Here is a 24,805-nt window from a genome sequence, read left to right as displayed (position 1 = left end):
GGAAAAATAAAAGAACACATCTTAATCCTAACTTTCTACCTTTCCAATAAATCCTGAAAAGATAAAAAAAATTCACAAAAGAGTTTTTTTCCACAGTGCTTTTTTTAAAATCAGGAAGGGTTAAGAGTCTAAATAGTTACAGGAGTGAGAGACACAAGGGAAAGAAACATTTTCTGTCACATTTTGCTGAACAAAAGGAAATCTATGTATTTCAAAAGCATCATGAGGATGAGCAATAAAATAGAAGGCTTTTTTCACAGGGGAAGAAAATATGGATGATTTCAGTAGAGTATTATTTATTTTTAGTGAAACTTTTCTAAAAGGCACCCTAATCAAATGTTTGAAATGCTGATATAGGCTACAGTAGAGTAGAACAAAGCCCAAAATGAATAAAGAACAAGAGCTATCCTAAGTGTAGAGGCTCAGTAGTCAATAACCTTCAATGCCAAGATTCCCAGGGCATCTGCTCAGTAATCTTGGAGAGAGGCATCATTTTCACTTTTGTTAAGGATGCCCACAGGCACCTTAGCAATTCATCAGCTCAGTGATACATTTGGAATTCTAGAGATGTGAATAAAGTGCCTTCAGATCTCTTCCAACTACCCAGAATGTGGTGTCAGTTTTTTTTTTAAAATAAGAGGAAATAAAGAAGAGGATTACAATAAAATGAAAAGTGAGAAAACTGTATTTCAATCAATATGCTGGAGTCATGCTGTTTTATTTACCAATGTGATAGGAGAAAAAAAAGCAAGGCTTAATTTTGAGTCACCAAAAGAAAGAGACTGATAAATTGGAGGTGTCATAAATGTATTAAAGTTTACCATTCCAAAAGCATTCACTGAAGATAAATTGCAAGCAGCCATTTCGGAATTGTTTGGAAATTATTTCAAGGTGAGGAAGACACTTAAATATTTATTTATTTATTTATTTCCTTCTTCTCTCTCTCTCTCTCCTCCATCCCTCTCCCCCCCTCCCTTCCCTCCTTTCCTTTCTTTTCTTTCCTTTTACTTCCCTTTTTTTTCTTGGAAGTTGGCATTTTCTCAGCAGGGACTTGCTGGCATCAGCGAGAATTAACCTTGCCAACTTGCCAGCAATGCTTTATCATTTAAGGAGCTTTCTCACCCTTTTATTTTGTAACCTAGTTAAACTCTACAACAAGATCAAGAAAGCAAAAATTACAGCGATTTAGATGTGGATGAATGGCAAGACCCAATCCAGGATAGAATGAATCCTTCCCAGATTTTAAGGGGGAGAATCAAATGCATTGATTTCCCTGCATGCAAGGTCATTTCTTTCAGTTTGAAGCAAAAAGTTCAAAAGTAATTTCCAAGGTTTTTTTAAAAAATATCTTCTTTAATCAAAACAGCCAATTTCACCATATTTGCCAACTCCATTAACTTTATCAGGAAGCAAGTATGTTTCTGAAAATTTTCCTCTTTACTGTTTTATCAATGTACATCAGCATTGGGGCATGTATTGAATGTACCTGTGAGCAGGTAAGAACTGAAAGAAGGAAATTAATGCTACAGCAAGCTACACTTCATCTGTCACTTGAGGGGAGTCAAGAACCCCATAACAGAACAATGGTATAATTCAGAAGAATATAACAACGGCATTACTAGCACCACAATCTGCAGATGAAGTCAGATGGGAAGAATTTAAGAAGCATCCCCTTTGGCCTCTTTGTTACATTATAAATATAACAGCTGTGCTTTTATGAACTAAGTACATTTCTTTCTTTCTTTTAAATCAGTTTTTGGAGAGCTTCTTTAGTTTTTAGTCCCTATTGCTTATTTTGCATCAGATGCATTCCCTGGAGTTGTTTTTTGAATAGATGGGGAATGTAGGGCAAACATGTAGTGGCTGGGTGAAAAATTAATACATGCCCAGAATAAGTATTTGTCTTTTTGTTTGTACTTATTTAATAGTGGTAGGGGATTAATAATTTCTGAAACTTGTTACTCAGATTCATAGGACTTGAGATAAAAACATCAGGGTATGGATGTCTTTCTCAGTTCAACTCATTTCAGGAACTTAATTTAATCTAATTTAATTTCTGTGCCAACTCAGAAAGCTCAAACTGCCCAAGGAGCAGCCGATACATTTTTACAGAGGAATTATTGAGTCTATCATCTGCGCCTCTATAACTGTCTGGTTTTGTTCTGCAACCCAACAGGACAAACACAGACTTCAGAGGATAATTAGGACTGCAGAAAAAACAATTACTACCAACCTGCCTTCCATCGAGGACCTGCATACTGCACGAGTCAAAAAGAGGGCTGTGAAAATATTTACAGACCCCTCACATCCCGGACATAAACTGTTTCAACTCCTTCCCTCAAAACAACGCTATTGAGCACCGCACACCAGAACAACTAGACACAAGGGCAATTTTTTTCCCAAACGCCATCACTTTGCTAAACAAATAATTCCCTCAACACTGTCCAATTATTTACAAAGTATGCAATGCTATTACTATTAATCTCATCACTTCTTATCACCCATCCTCTCCCACTTGTGACTGTATGACTGTAACTTTGTTGCTTATATCCTTATGATTTATATTGACTGTTTCCTAATATGATTTGATTGCTTATTGTACTCTATGACTATTGTGAAGTGTTGTATCTTATGATTCTGGACTCTTGACAAATGTATCTTTTCTTTTATGTATATTGAGAGAATTTGCACCAAGACAAATTCCTTGTGTCCAATACCAGTTGGCCAATAAAGAATTCTATTCTATTCTATTCTATTCTATTCTATTCTATTCTATTCTATTCTATTCTATTCTATTCTATCCCTCTACTCTACTCTACTCTACTCTACTCTACTCTACTCTACTCTACTCTACTCTATTCTATTTTATTCTAATTATGAGGGCCAGACACAGGCCTAAATTAAGATCTGCTAAAGAAGAAAGAACATTTGTAAATTCTTTTCTACAACATGTACCCATTTACCCAAACTACAATAAACCATTGGGGTGGATCAAGTCTGGTTACTCCAAGAACAAAAGGTCTCTTATCTGGATAACAAAAAATATCAGAAAAAAGTTTCTCAAAGAAAAAAAGTAAAGAAAAAAAATATTCAGCTTTCTATTTTTTTAAAAATAGATTTTTAGGAAGTGTAGGGAAACTATCATGAACATTACTATCTCTTGTCTTTCTTCCAGCTCCACTTATTAAGTCCCATCTCTTGATTCCAGCTATAATTCTGAAATCAGCATTATTAACAACATATGGATTAGCAGGCATTCCCTGTAACAAATGATATGAAAAACTGATGGAACGAAAAAGAAATATTAGAATCCCAAGAGAAGTAAATAGTTTGACCAGATGTTTTAGGGAAATCATAAAGTTTGTTGATGTCTTGGTTGGTAACTCTGATGCTGATGCAGATCCTAATTTTAATAATGATGATGATAATTTCTTAATTTCTCATGAAGAATCAATTATTGTTGGTTGAACCAGGAATGAGATCAACTGCCAGTCATGGAAGCTCACTTAATTACTTTGACCTGACACACCATTTCATCCCAATCTAGATGACGGGTGTTGGGGGTGGGGGGGACAGTAGGAAAAAAAATATAGTGTACATTCTTGCAGAAAAGGCAATTCACATTTAACATATTATCTATCATTATGAGGTAAGGCTGGGGCAGACATAAATGCCCACATGGAAGACTAGATCCACTACCTTCTCTCTGAATACAGGCCACTTCAATACTCATCTTGAGAAAATATCTAAGAAAGGTGAACAGTATGATAATATACATACCTGTTTTTCAGCACAATGGCAGTGCACTGCAGAGAAACAGCTTTGGAGTCACACTGATAAAGCACTTAAACAGCACAATTTTGTTTCTCTTAAGTATATTTATACTGTCGATTTCAAATATCTTGAACATTTCCATTTCCTTTCATTTAAGAACAATATAAAGTACTAGGTTGACAGAATCTAGTTTTATGGGTAGGAGTACTAGTCCTTCCTGCTTTTCTTGTACCAGTTTTTTGTCCCAACTAACTAGCAGCAGCTATGCAATTTTAAATGTTGTTGAAAACCTAAGAAGATCTAATTAGTATAAGAGTTGAAATGTATAAGCTGTAATATATTTACATCCCATAAGTGAGTCTGGGTGGCTCACCAAATTTAATCCACAACAAAAGACAAGAAACGAAATGCAAGTAACAATAAAACCACATTAAAATCAAAATAAAGCAATAAAACATACTTAGCAGCTTTTATCATTCATATTTTCAACCATATATCATGAGTACTATAGCCATCATTTCGATTCCATACCACAGCCAAATCCCCAAGCATGATGGCAAAATCAAGTCTTTAGAAATTTCACAGAAAAGCTCTGTTCCTGGAAACCATTAAATGATACTGTGTGATAGATAATTGGGAAAATGCAGTCCACTCCCATCACTCAGTCCCATGCCAGGTATGGCATTAGAGATCATTACCAGCACCTTATATTGAATCTGGAAGAAATTGGCCACCATTGCAACTCATGAAGCACAAGTTTAGTGTGTGCTGTATGAGGAACACACTTAGCTGTTTGCACCATCACATTTTACAACACCTGCAGATTCCAGACACTCTACAAGAGCATGTACTGAATGTTGCAGAACTCATGTGGGACTATATATGATCAAAGTGTGAGTGTCTGAGAGTAAAGCCTCCCAATACACTGCAATTGGCTCATAATGCAAAGTCACACAAAGGTCTTCAAAGCAGTAACTGTCACCTGTTCTTCAACCAGAAGTAATGACACCAGAAAGATCTCTAAATTGCAGATTGAGTCTATTTGGGTATAATGCAACCACATTTAGCATGAAAGTGGTAAATCTCCAAAAGAAGAAGATCTCAAAATCCAAAGCCACTCACTCCTACTATGCATTTACCATCTGTAAATGGTCTTGGGGAAAGAGGAAGAGATGCTGCCTAAGAAACAAAGAAAAGAAAAAAAAGAAAAGAAAAGAAAAGAAAAGAAAAGAAAAGAAAAGAAAAGAAGCTTCCAATAGCTCATTCATCAGAGAAAGAAATTAAGGATGGACTGAGCCTAATGGACCAAACACTTAAAGTAGTATGGGAAGTTTGTACTTTCAGACTTTCAAGATTCTGTTAATGTCACTTTACGATAAAATGGTTTTAGTCATTTCCTGTCTTGATTACCTGAGAAACCTGACATATTATGACTGAGCTGATGCTTGTGGTTCCATATCTAAACCTCCACATCCTCCTGAAACCAAGACACATCACTTAGTTTATCTGGGGCAGAGATATATAACTGAATATCGTCAGCATATTGAAAATACTGTACCTCATGATGGCAGATAACCTCCCCTAGAAGCTTCATGGAGATGTTAAACAACACTGGAAAGAATGTTATACTCTTATAGAACCCCACAAGCCAGGGATTGAAGGTGGGACTTCTTGCTTTTGATCAACAACAATGGAATATGGAAAACAATATAAACAAGGATGATGTGGAAAAAGTATAAAAACAAAAATTATACTTCAGTTCCTTGCAATTTCCCCCAAATAAACAAACAAAAAATTATTACCATCAACACTCTGCCTAGGAATATCTATTTTGTCATGTAAACTTGAACTCAATGTGATAACAAAAACTTAACCTTTACCAATTTCTTGACCAATCTTACAACATTCCATTTGTACCGCTGCAGCAGAAATACTGTCTGTTTTTGCTTGCTTACATCTATTAATATGTTTCCCCTCTACTACCTTCTCTTTCCCTAAGTCATGCTGAATAGACATCATGACTCTTCCTGAAATTCTGAATGACCTGCCTATTTTCTACGTCTACTGGTTTCCATTAATTCTTCTGCCAACTGATTTATAATAAACCCCCTGGATATTATTCATGGAGTGACATCTAAAGAATAGGCCATTCTTTTAAGCCATCATTTAATTCTATTGCTTCTTTCTGGGACTATTCAGACTGGCACCCTTCCCAATGACATTTAGCATACTGTAGTTGCATTATCAGAATTGTAATAGATAAAGAGAAAAGTGGAACTTTGTAAGTGCATACTTTCAGATTTAATCTGTGGATTGAATGAATACTACTAATTTTCCGCATCAGACTGTTAATCGTTTTTAAATGTTCCTGTAATCAATAAAATAGACCAAAGGCCTAAAAGGCAGCCAGTATTTATAAACAACTGAGTCAAAAGCTGGCTGCTGGGAGACAAAAAATTGAGAGAGTCAGCTGAAATATCCTAATTGCTTTCTAGTTTTCAGATAGTGCTCAGGTTACATCTTTCATCCTCAGAGTGGGGAAAACAAAGATGAAAGTGCTTTTCATTTTATTTTCATTTTGAGAGGGAAATACACCCAATAGCCATTACCTTTTTAAAAACATTTTTAGCTAATGACCCATTTGAAGGTCAAGCAAATATGATTTTTTTTTAAATGAGATACTGTATCAAACACTTTTGCAAGCATTAGAGGATAAATTACTGCATTGTCACCAAAATAGGGATTTGGGAGCTGTCAAGGATATTAAAACTTTTATGTATAATAAATGGCTTGTTATAGAGAAGTTAACCTTCCACCTGTTAGAAATGTCATGAATTACATCAAGATTGGGGGTAGAATGAGGGAACTGTACCCTCAGAAATCTTCAAATCTTTTGACCAAGCATGAATTTCAAGTTTACTTCAAATGTTTAATCTATATAAAAGTGAGAAAGGGGAGGGAGGGAGAGATGTATGACATTGTTCAAGAATTCCATAAAATATACTTAATAACTTCTACTTTCTGACTGAAAGCTTTTAAAACTTCTTTCAAAGGTTTTATGGTTTTACCCTGGCAAGAGTAAGGTCTTCCTTAAAACAACTAGAAACATTAAGACTCACAATATCCAGCTGTGAAGAGTCACCTATTGATAATTGATTATTCTATTAATTTTTCAATCAAAAGCTCAAGGTTGCATACATAATGTCCCTCTTTCCATTCTTCCATCTGACAATCCTATGAGATCCATTGGACTAAGTATGACTTATTGATTCAAAATCTGAATGTGGATTTGGGTTTTTATATAATACCTTCATTACCACTAATACCTTATCACAATGACTCTCTAGTTTTGGTGGCCCTTCATCTGTTTGAAAACTCTGTAATCTTCCAGGGACAACAAATATATACTGTTCAGATCCCTTGCTGACCATTTTTTATGAATGGATGTGGATCCACTTTAGCAACTTGCTAATAATAATACCTGAACTTTAATATGCTGAACTTGAATTCACTGTAAGGAATTGAGATAGATTTGTGGCTATAGCCCCAATATAGTTATTGGTCTTTTAGGGCAGGGTATGCAGCACAATGGCACAATAATGTTTTAATCGTTTTGATAAAAGGAGAAAGATCTGGAGATACTCACACATTAGTGATTTCCAATGATGTCACTTATTTAATAATAACTGATCTCCAACTCTCAACTCCCACCCAGTAACAAAAACTGGACAATAATACAAATCATGTTATAAGCAGAGCCAGTGCAGCACATGGGTCCCCACAAATAATTCCTACTTAAATCACAAGAGGCAACTGATGTATATCATGGCATGGTTACAAACACATGCAGCAGAAATAGCATTTCTTATTTACCAGCACAGGGTTCCCCACTCACCCAAGCAGAAAAAAAAAATATCAGGCATTTTTATGACAGAGTAACCTAATATAAGGATACAAAGGAAATGGAGAGAGCATAAAGAAGAGGCAAAAAATAGGAAAGCTAGGTAAATAGATTAAATTAATTACAGTTTCTGGGCTTCTTGGTAATTTAGTAAAGCTTGTAGGAATGTGGCATTCTATTTATCATGAGTCCAAGGAAAACCGCAGTGGAAAATAAAACAGGCTTGTGTGTATAATTTACAAGCCTATTGTCAGCATATATGAATCTATATTTCCAGATAGCTGAACAGGTCAAATAGGAATTAAAAGATGATGAATTGCTTGGCCACTGAAATGTTGGCATTTCCTTCTTTCTTTCCAAGATTCTAGAAATAATTCTCACTTATATCAGCCTTCAGAAAACAAAAATGGAAATGTTCATTTCATTGTAGTTTTAATACAGTATATTGCTTTACCTTGTAAAGTTAGTAAGGTTTTGCATATAAAGGAATTAGAAAAGGAGAGATGATTTTTCTCCTTTCCTGTTTTTCTTCTTTTTTCTCCCTCCTTTGCTAATTTGTCTTAGATTTAAATATGGACTCTGTTTAGGTTACACATAAAACAAGTATATCACATCTTTTCTCATTGTCAATATTCACAGCAGAAAACTTTTGAAGTTCTTCTCAACAAACTCTGCTCATTAGCTGTAACTCTATGGAGAATGCAACTTTGGGTTGGATCCATTAGTTATGACAGTCTGGTATTAAAGAAGATAATGCAAGCAAATTCAACTGGATATAATCTAGGTAACAAGCACAGGATATAGCTGCCAGCACTTACCATGCAGGCTTGCCTTTATTACTGCAAAAGAATCCATTTCCCAACCAACTTACTTAATATGAACAAAATGTATGTTTTAAAGGTAAGTATAGATTTTAAACTAGAGCAATTTTCTATTTTCTTTTTTAATATTTTTACTGAACATTTTTTTTCAACAGTTTAAAACATATATACACTCTTTACAATGTTATGGCATCGCAGATACTCATATATACATAATAATTACATTACTAATCTTTACTGTTCTAACCAACTGTACCAAGTGTCCCAGACCAGATAGTATTTTGATTCACCTCTATCTTTTAATTGCAGTGTGAGCCTGTCCATCTCCACACAGTCTAAGATCCATTTTATCACTATCCCTTTGGAGGGTATAGTATCATGTTTCTAGGTTTGTGCGTATACAATTCTGACCACAGTATTTATATGCAAAATAATATATGTATCTTTTTTGCTGTAATCTCCTCTTATTATCCCTAGCAAGAAAAGGTCAGGTCTAAATTCAATTTGTTGGCTTGTTATTTCCTCTAATCATTTTTTTTTTAATTTTAATCCAATACCTCCTGACTTCCGGGCATGTCCAACATATGTGAAAAAAGGTACCTTGATTGTTTTTACATTTCCAACATTCTGGGCTTCTGGTTGGGAACATCTTTGCCAGTCTAGCAGGGGGTAGATGCCAACGGTAAAACATTTTATATATATTTTCTTTATACGCTGCTGACATTTTTAATTTGTAATTCCCCACCCCACACACACATTTTTCACAGTACTCTAATTCGATACTATACCCAAAGTTCTTTGCCCATGCTATCATAGTCTCTTTAACTCAAACGGACAATTTTCTATTTTCACACAATGTTCTTCATCTCCACTTCCAAAGTTCTTTCTTCAGGAAAATAAAATCTTAGGTCATTTTACCAATTCAATAGGACCTGATAAAGTGTAACAGCTACGATCTGTAGTTGTTCAGCTTTGTCTTTTTAAAAAGAAATTGTTACTTTAAGCACAAACACTTCAGTTCCCACCGATGTAAACAAAATCCCATCCTGTAGTCTAAATGTCAAAACTATCTCTTTTCTTTCAATACTAATGGTTCCTTTATTAATGTCTCAAAATAATCCTCTCTAGGTAGCACCAGTTTGATATCATGGTTACAGTATTAGGTGAGAAAGCAGGATACTGTGAGTTCCAGTTTTACCTCAGGCCAGGGGTTTCAAACTTGCATTGTCACAGCAGCATCACGTGATATATCATGATTTTTTCCCCCTTTGCTAAACTGGGCATGGGTGTGGCCATGGTTTAACCCCTTTTCAGATCACCAGTGACATGGAATTTGTTCCCATGCCAGAACTGCCAAGGGAGTAACCCACCTCCATGTCATTAATTGAATGGATGGAGTCATTAAAGAAAGGAATGCTAGCAGTGCTAGCAGGTGCAGTGGAAACGTATAAAAAGCAAGCTGATAAACATTGATCACTCCAATCTCCTTTTAGGGTGGGAGATCGAGTTTAACTATCAACCAAATACATTAGACTAAAAAAAAAATTACCTAGTAAAAAATTAGGACTTAATTTTTTAGGACCTTTTCCAATAGTGAAAGTGATTAATCCTGTGACTATACCATTAAGTCTCCCTCAAATACTTGGGAAAATACATCCAGTCTTCCATAATAGTTTGTTAAAACTGGTTGTCAGTTCAAGACTGAGGCCACAGCCAGCAACATCTCCCAAACCAATTGTGATACAAGGTGAAACCCATTATAAAGTGAAAAAAATTCTAAATTCTAAATTGCATAGAGGCAGATTGCAGTATCTGGTTCATTGAAAGGGGTGCTCTATGTCAGAAGCTACTTGGGTTAAGAGCTGGGATGTCAAAGTGGACACCCTAATAAAACAATTCCATGATAAATTCCCAGACAAGCCAAATGGTCCTCCTGCAGGGGGAGAAGTGTAGTCAATTGCTGGCTGATTGAACTAACCCCCTGATTGTTTCTCATTCCAGGACATGATTCTCACCTGGGGGTGGGGAGCCTGTCAGCTTGGAAGCCATATTTCTTTGAGGCTTCTGGGCTGCCACATTCAGTGCCTGGGAATTTGGGAGAGGGGATTTCAAGGAGCGGTGGAAGATTAGCCACAACAACATTCCTTTCTCAGAAAGTAAAGGACATGTTACTCTGCACCTGGAGGGGAATGCCTGGGGCTAGTCTCCAGTTGGAACAAGGTAATGATTGGACCATGTGATGGACTATTGGGTGCAGGGGTTGGATTTTGGATTCTCTTTGGGCTAGGGAAAACCCAGAAATCTCAAATTCGGGTTTCCTCAGATGTGTCAATATGACATCTTTAATAAAATGGATCTTTGAGAAGATGATAATCTCATAGTCCTTTACTTTAGAGGTTGTTACTTGGAACATTGATAGATTGTGTAAAAAAAGAATAAATAAAATGGAAGCGGAGAGCAATCAAAATTAGATTTTTACTCTTGAGATTTTTAAGTGCAACAGGATAAGATATTAAGTTAACTGAAGCAATAGCTTAGTTAACTCTATCAGTTAGCACTATCAATAGTACTTAGACTTATATACTGTTCCATAGTGTTTTACAGTCCTCTCTCTAATTAGCTTACAGAGTTTGAATATTGCCTTCAACAATCTGGGTCCTCATTTTATCAACCTCGGAAGAATGGAGTCAACCTTGAGCCCCTCAGAATTGAACTCCTGTTAGTAAGAATTCAAAGTCAGAATTCCCACTAATAGGAGTTCAATTCTACATTCTAACCACTGGGCCACCAATGCTCTTCTTTAGTTAGTAATGAGTTCTAAAGATACTAAAAGTTCTAAAGATGAAAGACAGTGTAACTTTGGTCTTGATATATGAGCACAAATTGCTTTATACTTGATATGTTAATAGAAACTGACTAATTATTATATATGATAGAGCTGTCCAAAAATCGAATGCAGAAATATATATCATAAAAAAGGCATTCAAGGACTTTGTTTTTCTAGCCAGTAATATTCTAGGAAAGATTGGAAACCAATCTGTCAGCATGAAGAGGCCAGTGCAATCCAAGGACACAGACAGCAGTTCACATAAATATATTGTCTTTATTGTTATTTAAATGTATTATTGATGCCAGGCCTCTGGGACCAAAGCCAAGTTTTAAGAGCTTTACAGAACCCTGGGAGATAAAGTAGTTTCCACATGTCATGTATGGATGTGGTTCCAAAGGGTGGGAGCTGTACCAAGAAGGCATACTTACTCTGACCTGCAAGATAGCAACATTTAACACAGGGGGCCTGGAATGCACCCACTGTCAGAATGTACCAGGTGAGCAAAAATGATTGGAACTAAGTGTTCTCTTAGATATCACAGATATCCAGGATATCCATAAACTTAGAGAGTTTTCCATTAAAACTGGTAAATAACTATCAGAAGATTGCCTTATTCCAAAAGGAATCTGACAAACAGGAAGTCAACACTGACCTATTCTGTAACTGAATGCTCATCCAGAAATTGGCCAGCCACTAAATGCTGATTCAGAGAATAGCTCATCCTTCTTATTTCAGAATTCAGAATCTTATTTGGGGAAGTGAAACCTTTCCAAATATCTATTAGGAACAACCTAATATCTAATGGGACAACCATGGGACAACCATGACCTGGATGACTGAGAATCTCTACAGGCACACAGTTCAGGTTTCACAATCTTTTCATTGTAAGAAATCACTGTTCAATCCTCTGCTGCAGAGTTCCATGTAATATATTTCCAGCACCATTTTACTAGAGTGTTCCAACCATTCTTAACCATTCAATTGACTCAATTTAATATGCTAACCAATTTTCACACATACTGTATAAAGGTGGCAAAATTGGAAGAATAGAGATCCTGCTTACAACGTTGAGTATACTGCATATTAATCTTTGTCTGTATCCTGCACAATCTTGTAGGATTTATCCATTTAAACAATTGCTCCATCCACATCCCATTTTAGCACACAACACACTATCCTGCTCCTTCAGCAGAGAAATACAATGAGTTCTATAGCAGAGTTTTGAAACAGAGACGGGGCAAATGAGAAACCCCTATTTCAGCACCATTCTAAACATCACAGTCTAGGTTAAAATTATGCTGAATTGGAACATAGTCTTAGTTTCTTTGTGTCTTCTTGTTGTTGATTTCTTTTAGTTGTTGTTTTTAACATTTGGATTTTATGATTGTCATGAATGAAGGTGAATATATGTGTCCCAGGATACATGTATTCATCCCTTATATACCTATTGTATATAAAATTATGTATATACATCCCATTCATCCCTTTTATGATTGTCTTTATTTTAAGCTGCCTAGGATGACTTTATAGAGAGATGGATGGCTATATAAATGTGATAAATAGCAATAGCACTTAGACTTATATACAGCTTCACAGTGCTTTACAGCACTCTCTGGACGGTTTACAGAGTCAGCATATTGCCCCCAACAATTTGGCTCCTCATTTTACTAACTTCAGAAGGATGGAAGGCTGAGTCAAAAAATAAGATAACGTATATATCCCACGCTACAAATGATTTTTTTTCCTGTTAGACCAGCAAATTCACATGTACATAGCATATTGTTTCTCTTATACACACCTTCTTCATTTGAACAAGAAATGTTCACACTCTCCAGGCTGGAATACCATTTCAGTTATTAAAATGAAAATTCATTAGGCATAATATAGGTTTGCAATATATTGTGATAACAGAACATATGGTGTGCACTGTCATTAATACTTTAGCTAACAACACTTAGCTAATAATATGACTGTGGCTGTTTTCAACCTTATTTGCTTTTCTTAAAAAAAAGTACTGTGTAGTATGTTTCTTAAAAATTAAATTAAAAATAACTCTTCCCCCCCAACCACCTCCAGAACATACCATTGCTGTTGCTTGCCCTACATTCATTTGCAATGCACCTGCATTATTATTTTTAGAGTGCCCGAAATCCCAGTAGGCAGGTGCTGACATTGCTTTGTTTTTCTTTGACACCATAGTCTAATCTCCCTAGATTTACCCAATGAGAGCATTTGGCCATAATAATTTATCATTCTGATGAAATTTTAACAGCAGAAAGTGCTTGCATTACAATGTCAAGATGATGGAATGAAAGAAAAGTTGTTTCTTGTAGACACTGAGAAGCTAATTTTCTACCTTTCATTTTCTTTTCCTTTCTGTAAAGAAATAGAATTGAAAATTAACTATGTTGAAGATTAAAAAAAAAAAAAGAAAGACTTGGGGAGCGATTTTTTCCCCAAAATAATGTACTTGGTAGTATACCTATGTACCTATATGTCAGCTGGTGCTCCATTCAAAATCCAAGAAAGAAATACTTAGACTCTTTTAATTAGAGAAAAGATATCTTTTACTGGAAGTCAAGTGGTAGCAACAAAAGAATTCTGAATCTGAGGAAATGGGCACGTAAATCACATATACAAAATGATGGCAATGTTCCCACCCCCAATAGTTCAAATGGTTCTTTCAATTAAAAGTTGTTAATAACATCATGTGGACATCTTCAGGTGGTGATGAGGCTTCTGTCCCTTGACCTTGGCATAGTTTGATAAAGGTTTGCAGCTGCGCATAGAAAAGAAAGCTAAGCATGAAATAGAAACCTAAGCAAGAATGTACTCTTCCCCCTCCTCAGTTTATACAGTACTAGTTTGCAACACCTCCAGCCCACTTCCCATAATTTTCCCCCTCCTCCCCCCATTACTTATGACAGCTGAAAGATGCAAAGCAAAGGAAGAAAATCTTGAAGGCTGACACTATACATATTATACAGTCATATATATGTACATGCAAATATATAAAGTATCTTTTATACCCCAGTGATAATAGATTCTGAAATTGGTAAGAGAAAAAAATGGATCTAAAGTTTCTCACATTCTTTCCATTTGCCTATCCTGCTTCTGCTGTTACACCCACACCATTTTTTTTTTGTCTCAGTCCTGTCAGAAGCAGTCACTAAATAATAACAATAATAACAAGGCCCTGCCTTTTCCACTGGTTTGATCCCAGGATTAAAATTATATATAGAAAAAGGTTGGATTTTTTAAAATTCCTTTAAAAAATTCCAGAGCCACTAAGTGTACCTAATAGAGCAGTGAGGACCAGATTCTGAGAGCTATGGATTTTGCAGGAAAAAAAGGAGCTTCAGAAAATTAGCAGTGACAATGATTTTGGTTGGCCAAGAAGAGTAAAATGTAGAAAGTGAAGAAATGTCACCTCCAAGTGATCACACCAAAAGCTTCCAGTCTGAAGTTGATTCCTTAACAGTGATTTAAAGCCACTACTCAATCAAAACAGGATTTCCAGGGCGCATTGAAAGTGGTTTGGGACTTTTAAGTAGAAGCATAATGATGGTCAGTGTGATATTTGGAGTTAACTTAAAGGGTTCTGTCATAGCAAAGCATGAATAAAGGAATATCAGCAAACTCTCTGAAGGGAAAGGAAGACGCCCACACATCACTTTTAGTTCTAAATTTGAGGCAAAACAACAAGTCATAGTAGTTTATAGGATCATGCTAAAGTAAAAGTCCTATAAATTAAGAAGGATGTCAAATTAGGGATATTTCTAAAGAATCCCAGAATGTCATCTCTACTCTACTGTCTGAGCATGTAGAGATGTATTGGAAGCCAGGGTAGATTATAGAGGTGTTACATGGGCAAAATGAACAATGTCCATAATTTTATTTATTCAATAGATTTGATTGCTGTCTATTTCACCTTGATGAAACTCTGGTCAGATTACAATATTAAAAGCAATGAAACAGTAAAAAAATCCGATAACAATAAAAATTATAATTAAAATATGGGGACAGAGTGAGCAAGATTTGCAACAGGTAGCTGGGATCTCCTCTTAATCCATCTATCATCTCCAATGCGATACTTTCACCATTGAGGCCCTCAGATGGTTGGCAGAATCAAATCTTCAGGTCAGGAGAGTGGGAGCAATCTCACCTCAGGGGACAAGATGTTGTAAAGGGCAGGAGCCATGACAGAAAACACTCTTCTCCTGGACCCCACCAGCTGATTCACATGCCAACAGTTACTCATGCCACTCCATTCTGGATGAATTGAAGCTTCAAGATGGTCAGGTTCTTCAACATAGAGCTCTACTATTAAAGTTATTTACCTTCAAATATACTTCATTCAGCATTCCAATATTTGCAAGAAGTTTCAGTTTGCAACTCAAGCTTTTTTATAGTTTCCTATTGATTGAGCCTGGAAATCAGTGATCAATAGCATATTTCCCTGTGGTTATATAGACATTCTCAATTTCCCTGGTGCCAGCTTTTGTTCCTTCATGGTAGTGAGAACTTTAATTGCCTGCATCATTATTTTCTTTTCATAAGAAAATAGTGCTATTTTGCAATTAGAAATGAAATCAGTAAAAAGAGAAACTTCTCTCCCATATGAACAGAAGCAAGCAATAGTGTAATTAGGACAGACAGTATAGGGCAATTTAGAAGCTATTCATCACAAAAGTCCAAGTTCAGATTGATATAGAAACATCCATGGAAGTTTATTCCAATATATAATCATTGTTGCAAGATGGAAAGATTTGGCATCATCCATCATGAAGGAATGATACATTGGACAGACCAATAGAAGAATAAGTACCCACCTGGATGAACACAAAAATACAGTAAAAAAGCTGGAACACACTTCCTCACTAGTCCAACACATGAAAGCCACAGGTCATAGCATCGACTTCAATGGCACCAAAACCCTAGCCCCTATAGAAAACGCCAGCTACAGAATTATCAGAGAAGCCATAGAGATTGAAAAAGGACCTGAAAGCATGAATAGAAGAGATGATTCCACCAGACTGTCAATTATTTGGAAGCCTGCACTCACAAACAAAAAATCTCCACACCACAAGCCAGGCAAACACCTGAGCATAAACAGACTCCCCCTGATACCTCCAGCTCAAACACAACCCAACCAGGCACACAGATGAAACCTAGCTTCCTAATAAAGGATAGCTGTCCATTTACTCAGAGCCAACCTGCACCAAAAGCCTCCAATACAGGAAACACAATGTTGACAGCCAATCAAGACAAAAAAGTGACAAAACAGACAGAAAATATTAGAAACACTAATCAAGCAGAACACAGCAAACTCCAAGACCAATAAACACAGACCAAGACTCCCAACCAATTAGGGCGAAGAAAAAAACATGCTGGCACAGCAGTAGGCTAGCCCCAAATTTAAAACAGAAACAGCTGTGAAAGTCTGACTCACAGACAAACACAATACAGAAGCCTGATGGTGGCAGATGAGATTCTGCTGAAATGTTGCTACAGCCTTAAAAGCACAACTATAATGACATGGGAAAATACCCGAACAAAGCTGAATGCCATACATGTAAGTACCCGCCAAAACTTAAGAAAACAAATATATATATATATATATATATATGGAAAATTATCAGATTCTTAAAGGTATTTCTAAACACACATCACAAAATCTGTGTGCAAGCCTCAGAAAAATGGCATCCCTATACACAAGTAATTTAGAAAATGTCAGCAAAGACATTTTGCTTAAAACTTAAGGCAGTTCTCCAATATCCACATAAATAATTCTGAAAAGGCTCTGTTTGTACAATGTCTTCTCACATTTCTGCCAAATAATAATTGCTGATGTGAGTCTAGAGTCTGATTGCACATTTATGGTCCATAAGATAACAATAAGGGGAACATAGGCACCATGTACTACAAAAAGGAGGAGGAGGAATATCATTTTACAAGTAAAAAAAAAATTACTTTTCTATTCACTGCTATTCATTACATAGGATCATTTATATTTATTTCCCTAGAAGACATTTTGCAGGGTGACAAAGAATAGTTTTCTAATCTAAGAATAGTTATAGGGTACACTGATATGTTAGACTCTAGTTTGTTATAATGAAGAACTCTGCCACTTATTCACAGATATGCAATATCAAGTTTAAAATTGTTAATTTAAAATTGCTGGGTCTTTCCAGGACTGAATAGCAAGTAAGTCAGCATTATTAAAATTGTTCTTAATTATGATGACATTCAAGATTCTGCAAGGTAGATCTCTCTTCCTTTTGTTATTTAGGTAAAGAAACACAATAAACAAATCACACTTTCATTTCTCAGCTGGTAGGATTCATAATTGCATTGCTGATACTGCATTACATTCTTGTTCTCAATGTTGAACAGCATACTGATAGGGAGTTAGATGCAAGAGGAACACAGCTTAAGATTTAAGGATGCTTTCTGACTTTCAAAACACTGAGCCAAAATGTTAATCAGAATATAATTACTTGTTCCAGTGTATACTCTCTGAACAGAAGGATCCAGTTCTTAAATTAAAACATGTGAACATATTAAGGATAAAAAAGGTAAGATCTTTCTCAAGGTAAGGTATGGATGTGTACATGTTGTTTCTTAACAACAGTACAAAGGTAGTTTGACACTGCCTTCTTCTAAGATGCATTCTTCCCCAACTTCACAATTCAGTCTACAGAACTGAGATTTCCTGGTTGTCTGTCATCCAAGTCTGATCCAATGTAACTTCTGAAACCAGCCCAAATTGCTGTGGCTTAAAAAAAAAGTACATATGCTAGTGATAATATAATTTTTAAAAAGGTTGGGAAAAATTGGTTTGCAAAGTATGTTCAACAAGTGTTATACAAACATTTGTATATTAGAACAAACAAATAGAATTTACTGAGCAAACTTTTAAGAGTATAAAATGTACAACTGATATGAAATTGAGATTAATTTTATTTAAGGTAAAAATGAGAAAGGAATTGAGAATGGAAGACTTTTCTATCCTTAAATAAGAAAAAAAAATCAAGATTATACAGAGAAGAGACAACAACCATATAGAATGTTTCCTCTTCCCTCCTTGCTAATTTATTTCCATTGAAATTGGCTTATACAGAAGATTGCAAAGTGCATCTTCCTTGTGACAATGGGAAAGAAAGTGGGGACTATGATTATTGTTTGAGTGTATTTGTGTTAAAAGAGAGAACACCAAAAGCAACTTACAACCTACCAGTGTTCTGCAAGGTGCATTTTCAAAAGGAATTTAAAGATATTGATTTAAGTCAGGGAAATATTCTTTTTCTTCTTTTTTTCCTGACTTAAAGAACAAGAGTACTTGTTGTCTTCAAAATGAAACTCAGAAATTTAAAGAACTTTGCAAACCCTTTCTTGTTAAAATTATGCCTTTAATTTTATTAACATTTATTAACATGCAGAAAAAAACAATTACTACCAACCTGCGGCTTTGCTCAGCATTTGGAGGGCTTCTCATTGAGTCCAATGCATCAAGAAAGAGACCAAGCCGGTTCAGTCTTGGATGAGCAGCCCCGAGCACGCGCTCAGGGAAGCTCTTTTATTGAACACACATTGTTAAACGTCACAAAAGAGAGAGTTCAGTCTACTTTACATGTTAAAAGAGTGGGGGGTCTCAGTGGATACACTGTAGCACCCAATCACAGTGCTTAAGGGATACAAAGTAACCAATCCGCGCCTGCAGTCCAGCCAGTAGCCCAAGGTGGGCAGCATCCTTTTGTTCCTGATACCTGCTTTCAGCCTACGTGAGGTCTTGCAGGTATCGAAAACTCCTTTGCTTACGTGAGGCTTGGCATATATCAAAACTCCTTTGCCTACGTGAGGCTTTGGCATATGCCCAGGCTGTTAGATGTGGATTCGCTGCTGCACCAACCTGCCTTCAATCAAGGACCTGTGTACTTCACTGGTCAAAAAGAGGGCTGTGAAAATATTTACAGACCCCTCACATCCTGGACATAAACTGTTCCAACTCTTACCCTCAAAATGACGCTATAGAGTGCTGCACACCAGAACAACTAGACTCAAGGACAGTTTTTATTTCCAAATGCCATCACTCTGCTAAACAAATAATTCCGTCAACACTGTCCAACTATTTACTAAGTCTGCATTACTATTACTATTAAACTTCTCATAACTTCTTATCACCCATCCTCTCCCACTTGTGACTGTATGACTGTAACTTTTTTGCTGGTATCCTTGTGATTTATATTGACTGTTTCCTAGTATGATTTGATTGCTTATTGTACCATATGACTATCATTAAGTGTTGTACCTTATGATTCTTGATTCTGACAAATGTATCTTAAAAGTTTATATTAGCTAATTATTAAAAAAATAAATATTTTTTGCCCATTCCTAACTGCAATGAAATTCATTAGATTTATTTGAGGAAGGTCACATAAATCCCTGTTATCATTTCAGGGAGCTGCAAATTGAAAAACTCTGCAATATAACCATATAACAGATTTTTTTTTTTTTTGCTTATTTTAACTTCTGTTAAAGTTGTCTGGGATGTCATTTTTTCATGCCAAGTTTCTGCAGATTAGTTTGAGTTAAAAATAAGCAGCCTTAATTAATCACTACTATTTCTCTGCTTTTACAACAAAGCACAGTACTGGAGAGAAGATGATTTCAGGCAGAGCTTTCTTCAGACGACTACAAAAATAATCTTGCTGGAACTGTAAGATTTTCTGTCTGAAGTATGCAAAAATCTTCAAAATCTGGGACAGCTGCACTGGTAAGGAACTTTCATGAACTCCATCAAAGCTTTGTTGCAGAAAAACAAGTAACTTCTTACTTATTTTTCTGCAACTGTAAGTAAATACTTACTTACTAACAGTTATCAATAGAAAAGGTTACTTTAATATAGTCCAGTATATTTTTGAAATATCCTAAACTGATACATTGTCCTTTTCTTGAAAATCTCCCACATCAAAACATTTTCAGGGCCCTATTTATCTCCTTCTGCACTTATTAAATTGGCACATCCCAAAAAAATATGTGAAAGATAGGATGTATGGCCTTTACTCATCTACAGATGTACTGACTAGTAACCTTTGAAACTAGATGGCAGACATGCAGACATAGCAACACAAGATCAGGTGGGAATTTGAAGAGATTTCCACCAACATTCTTTAAATGGAAACTACCTGTGAACATCTTACAACATTTGATATCTTCAGCAGCATTTTTATTAATTTGCCAACCACCATGGATAGTGATTATGGCATTTGAGCTCATACTATATGATTCTACAAATCAAACAGCATAGAGTTTTTAAAATGCAGGTGAACAATAGGAAACCTTACAATGTGGTGAAAAGTACTGGAATGTTACCAGGTCAAATGCTGGGTCTTTCTAGGACTGAATAGCAAGTAAGTCAGCATTATTAAAATAAATGGCTACAACCAAGTCACATAGTAAAAGACAGTAGAAATTCCCTTTACAGAAACTATTCCTATAGCTACTGTATTGTTGCATGGTTCTGAATATTTATTAAAAGCCATGGTGGCACAGTGGTAATAATGCACTATTACATGCTAACTCTGCCAACTGTCAGAAGTTCAATCCTGACTGGCTCAAGGTTGACTTAGCCTTCCAACCTTCTGAAGTTGATAAAATGAGGACCCAGATTGTTGAGGGCAATATGCTGACTTTGTAAATTGCTTAGAGGGGGATGTAAAGCACTATGGAGCTGTATATAAGTCTATTTCTATTATTATTCTGATTCTAGCGGCTAGAAATGTAGACAGTACAATATCTTGGCAAAAATGAAACTCCATGTGAGTGAATGTGAATCTTGAAGAGCATTCAAGTGTCGGACCACACGACAACTTTAAGACACTGAGATGTTAAGTATGGTTAATCTGAGAGAAAGATGATGTCAACATGATGTGTTCCATGTTAACAGATATGGAGGACCAGTGGGGCCTGAATTGAATTGAAGGTTTTTCACAGGGATGTTAAACTAAGATTTTCATTACCACAAAACTATCTAATTGCACTGAACTATATATGGTATGCATTGCAATTACATTTGTTGAAAGAGTTTCCCGGGGATGAAAACTATAAAGAAGGATCAAATGATGAATCTCCCATAAATACTATGGAAGATGTGGAATTAAATTCACTAGAACATTGATGTGGTATTTTACACAGACAGCTACAAGACAAATCTATCAAAAGATATTCTACTTTCAAAGCTCAGCGGAAAAAAGGAAGTGACTTTTCCCGCATACATTTGTTTTGGTGCCACCATAATAGAATTGTTGTTAAGGAATTGTGCTACCTGAACAGAGCTGAAGGAACTGAAATCAAGGACAACCTTAAAAATGGAGGACAGTTGACTGATATGCAAGTATGTAGCTTGACCCAAACTGGCCTATAGTAGATCTGCAAAGTCAGTTCACCAAACTAGAGAATTCGTGATGTCTAATGGGAGATGAAGATGTCTAATGGGAGGATACCAGGAAGACAAGGTAGATGGTGGAAAGAAACCAAGTCCGGCATGTCTTCAAGCACAACCTTGCAAAAAGTTACAGTCGTGGTGTCTGAGGAGACAAAGAATCAGGAAAGCTCAAACTGGGCAAAGAAAGGGTTTAAAATTAGATGCCCAATGGGAAAAAGGCATTCTTGAATCAAAAAAAAAAAAATCCCTAAGTTGATTGAACTACAAAAAATTGGATAAACTGAGGAAAAAAATGTGACTTATTAGAGTAAATTTACTAACAAAATATATCATGAATTTCTTTGTAAGCTCATGATAGTCTACAAAGAGGTGGGGATAAATGGCAACCTTTTATATATGAAGGTAACTTGCAATTATTGCCATGCTATCAACCATCCCATCTGGCATATCTAAAAAAGAAACTCCTGGCATATAGAAACTACTGAGAGTAAAATTTTATTGAAATATACATTTAGGTGCAGCAGAAGAAAAGTCAGTTCTAAGGTTTTCTTGTGAAAATCCACATAGATAAAAACCTCTTTTCACCCCTGGGCCACGTACAGTCCATTGTCCACCAATTATACTCAGTACTTTTATTTGGGGAAAACATTCTGTGCCAAATGATAGATCCAAGAAGTTGGCTTGGTGGTTATCTCCTCTTCGGTGTCAAAAAGCTGTCCTGTATTCCTTAGCCTCCCCCCACCTAGGAATTTACCAATCCCCCTCCTGTTTCTGTTTGAAAAACTGCAAGCTATAAGTTAATGCAGGAAATAAAGAAAGTGAGTCAGTCTTGACACATACACTCAATAAAAACTGAACAGGCTGCATTGTCCAGCCCTAGGCCAATCATGAACGTGTGTTTTAAAAAGTCTTTACTTGGAATTGAGCAAATACAGACAGTGACAGGCAGGTGGGTTCATTATTTCCAATAAGGGAAGCTTGGCCACTGATAGCTATTAAGTACAGCTTATGTCAGTGAAGCCAATTAAGACTAGGATCACCTTTTCCAGGTGAGGAGAAGAAACCTCCATTCTGTTTGCTACATTACTTTGTGTGCTGATAGACTGGCCAGAACATCTCAGCTTCCTTTCTTCATCTTTTGGCTGAGGATACAGATGTTCCTGATGATTGTTGGTTGGATCAGTCTCAGATGCTTGAAAGCCCCCAACATTATTAGCTACAGTCCAGCTGACACTCCCAGAGCAAGTTGCTTGGAGCCAGAAGTTCCCAAGTCAGAGCTGGCTATGACACATGAGCTGGCAGAACCACATGGGGAAAAAAACAACAACACTAAACTGATAGAAGTTCTCTCCCATCTTAAGTCATAAATATCACCAGTGTTCAAACAGCATGGAAATAGGAAAGTCAGTGTCCATTAAATCATATTTAGTGCAGTCTTTAATATTGTATCAGAAAAAAATAGATATCAGAGAAATAATTTGGAACTAAAATAAATAAATAAAATAAATGTTATATATAAATATCGCACAAGCTAAAATGACTGCCATTCTTAGCTACAAATAAAGTAAAATGAACTACCTGGAATACAAACCAAACCTAGCTGTGGATCTGGGAATGCATTCAGTAATTATTTGGCAAAGAAGAACATGCTTATCTCACAATGAAGGGCAAGTGGTCTGGTCCCAATGATAATGTTTGGCTTGAGGGAATAGTGAAAAAATCCAGATAGTACCACAAAAACAAAATGGATTGCATGCATCTGTACATCATAATACCATTGCAAATATGTTGGTAATAGTATCATTTGTCATCCTCTGATTCCATCTTCCATACTGAGTAGTTTCTTGTTACCCTGGGAAGCCTGAGGCCTTTTGTAGAGCAGAAGTTTCTGTACACAACCTGGAGTATCCTCTGTTTTAACACTGAATAATTAATTGCCTTCAAATGGCAAAAAGAATAAAGACCCCAGAGAGGAGCCACAATATAGATAAAATGATGAGATCTCATTATACATTTATGCAGATCTCTTTGGTATAGGAGTGAAAGACTTTTGAAAGGAAAGAAAAATTTGACCTCCCCTCTCACCATTGGAGGAGTGCACTATAAATGGGAGATTAATGAAGAATATGAATCATGATTTTCTGCAGATATTCCGCATATTTATTGGGAATTAATTCCATATTTTAGTTTGTACTGGACCTGTCCTGATACCATACAGACCTGCCATAGTAACTACATAATGTATTGGCAAATTTTCTTTCAGCTAGTAACACTAGTATTCAGAGGTTAAGAAAGAGTTGCATAATGAGAGCTTATAAGGAGAAATGCAAACCTATAAAAACTAAAGCAATTACTGAAATGTTGTCCATCAAGTCACAAAGAGTCCAAAATGAATGAACAAGAGAAAGCATTCTGGGGATGCTTCAAGACATCACTGCATTGCATGATAAAACCAAGGATTCATCACACAGCTGAAAGGCTCTTCAACATAAAATGTATTAGAGAATTCTCCTAATAATGCTGGAAAGAACAACCAACTATACTGAGTTTAGTAAGGACAGAAGCAACAGCAATATTGAGATGCTTCTGGAAATTCCATCGAAATAATCAGCTGACAGATTATAGCAATATTGAACCCAAAGGAAATCCACAACAAAACATGGTGCTTACAAGGATCACTCTAATCTCTTTGAAGAACTTTACCATATGCATCAGTGAATCACAGATTCACCTGATCCATATCCACTCTTTCAAAACCAATCTGATCAGCTAGAATTTCTGGATGGACAATTTGTTATCTCTGGTCAAGTCATTTTGGTGAAAAAGGGAGGCAAATATATAAGAATCAGTGAAGCAACTGAATCCTTAGGTGAGGCAAAAGAAATGTCAATAAATCCAAGGTTAATTTATTCCTTTTCTTTACCCCTGAAAGTTGGGCTCAGCAACTTTTAAAACTTTGATGGGAAGAGAAGGTACTCATGTATGAGTTGAAATGTTCTAAGTCAACTACTTTATTTTTTTATTTTATTTAT

The 24,805-nt window shown here is 36.0% G+C and overlaps 1 protein-coding gene across 2 annotated transcripts in view; it reads right to left on the bottom strand.

Moving 5' to 3' along the window:
* The window catches only part of BRINP3 (BMP/retinoic acid inducible neural specific 3), a 307,089-nt gene that overhangs the window by 154,046 nt on the left and 128,238 nt on the right, over positions 1-24,805 (bottom strand). The window lies entirely within an intron of this gene.

Source organism: Pseudonaja textilis, chromosome 3, assembly GCF_049901715.1.
Source record: "Pseudonaja textilis isolate UNSWEBS1 chromosome 3, rPseTex1.2, whole genome shotgun sequence".
NCBI lineage: Eukaryota > Metazoa > Chordata > Lepidosauria > Squamata > Elapidae > Pseudonaja > Pseudonaja textilis.
The sequence above is the reverse complement of the archived record's forward strand: the minus strand, read 5'-3'. Positions and strand labels throughout refer to the sequence as shown.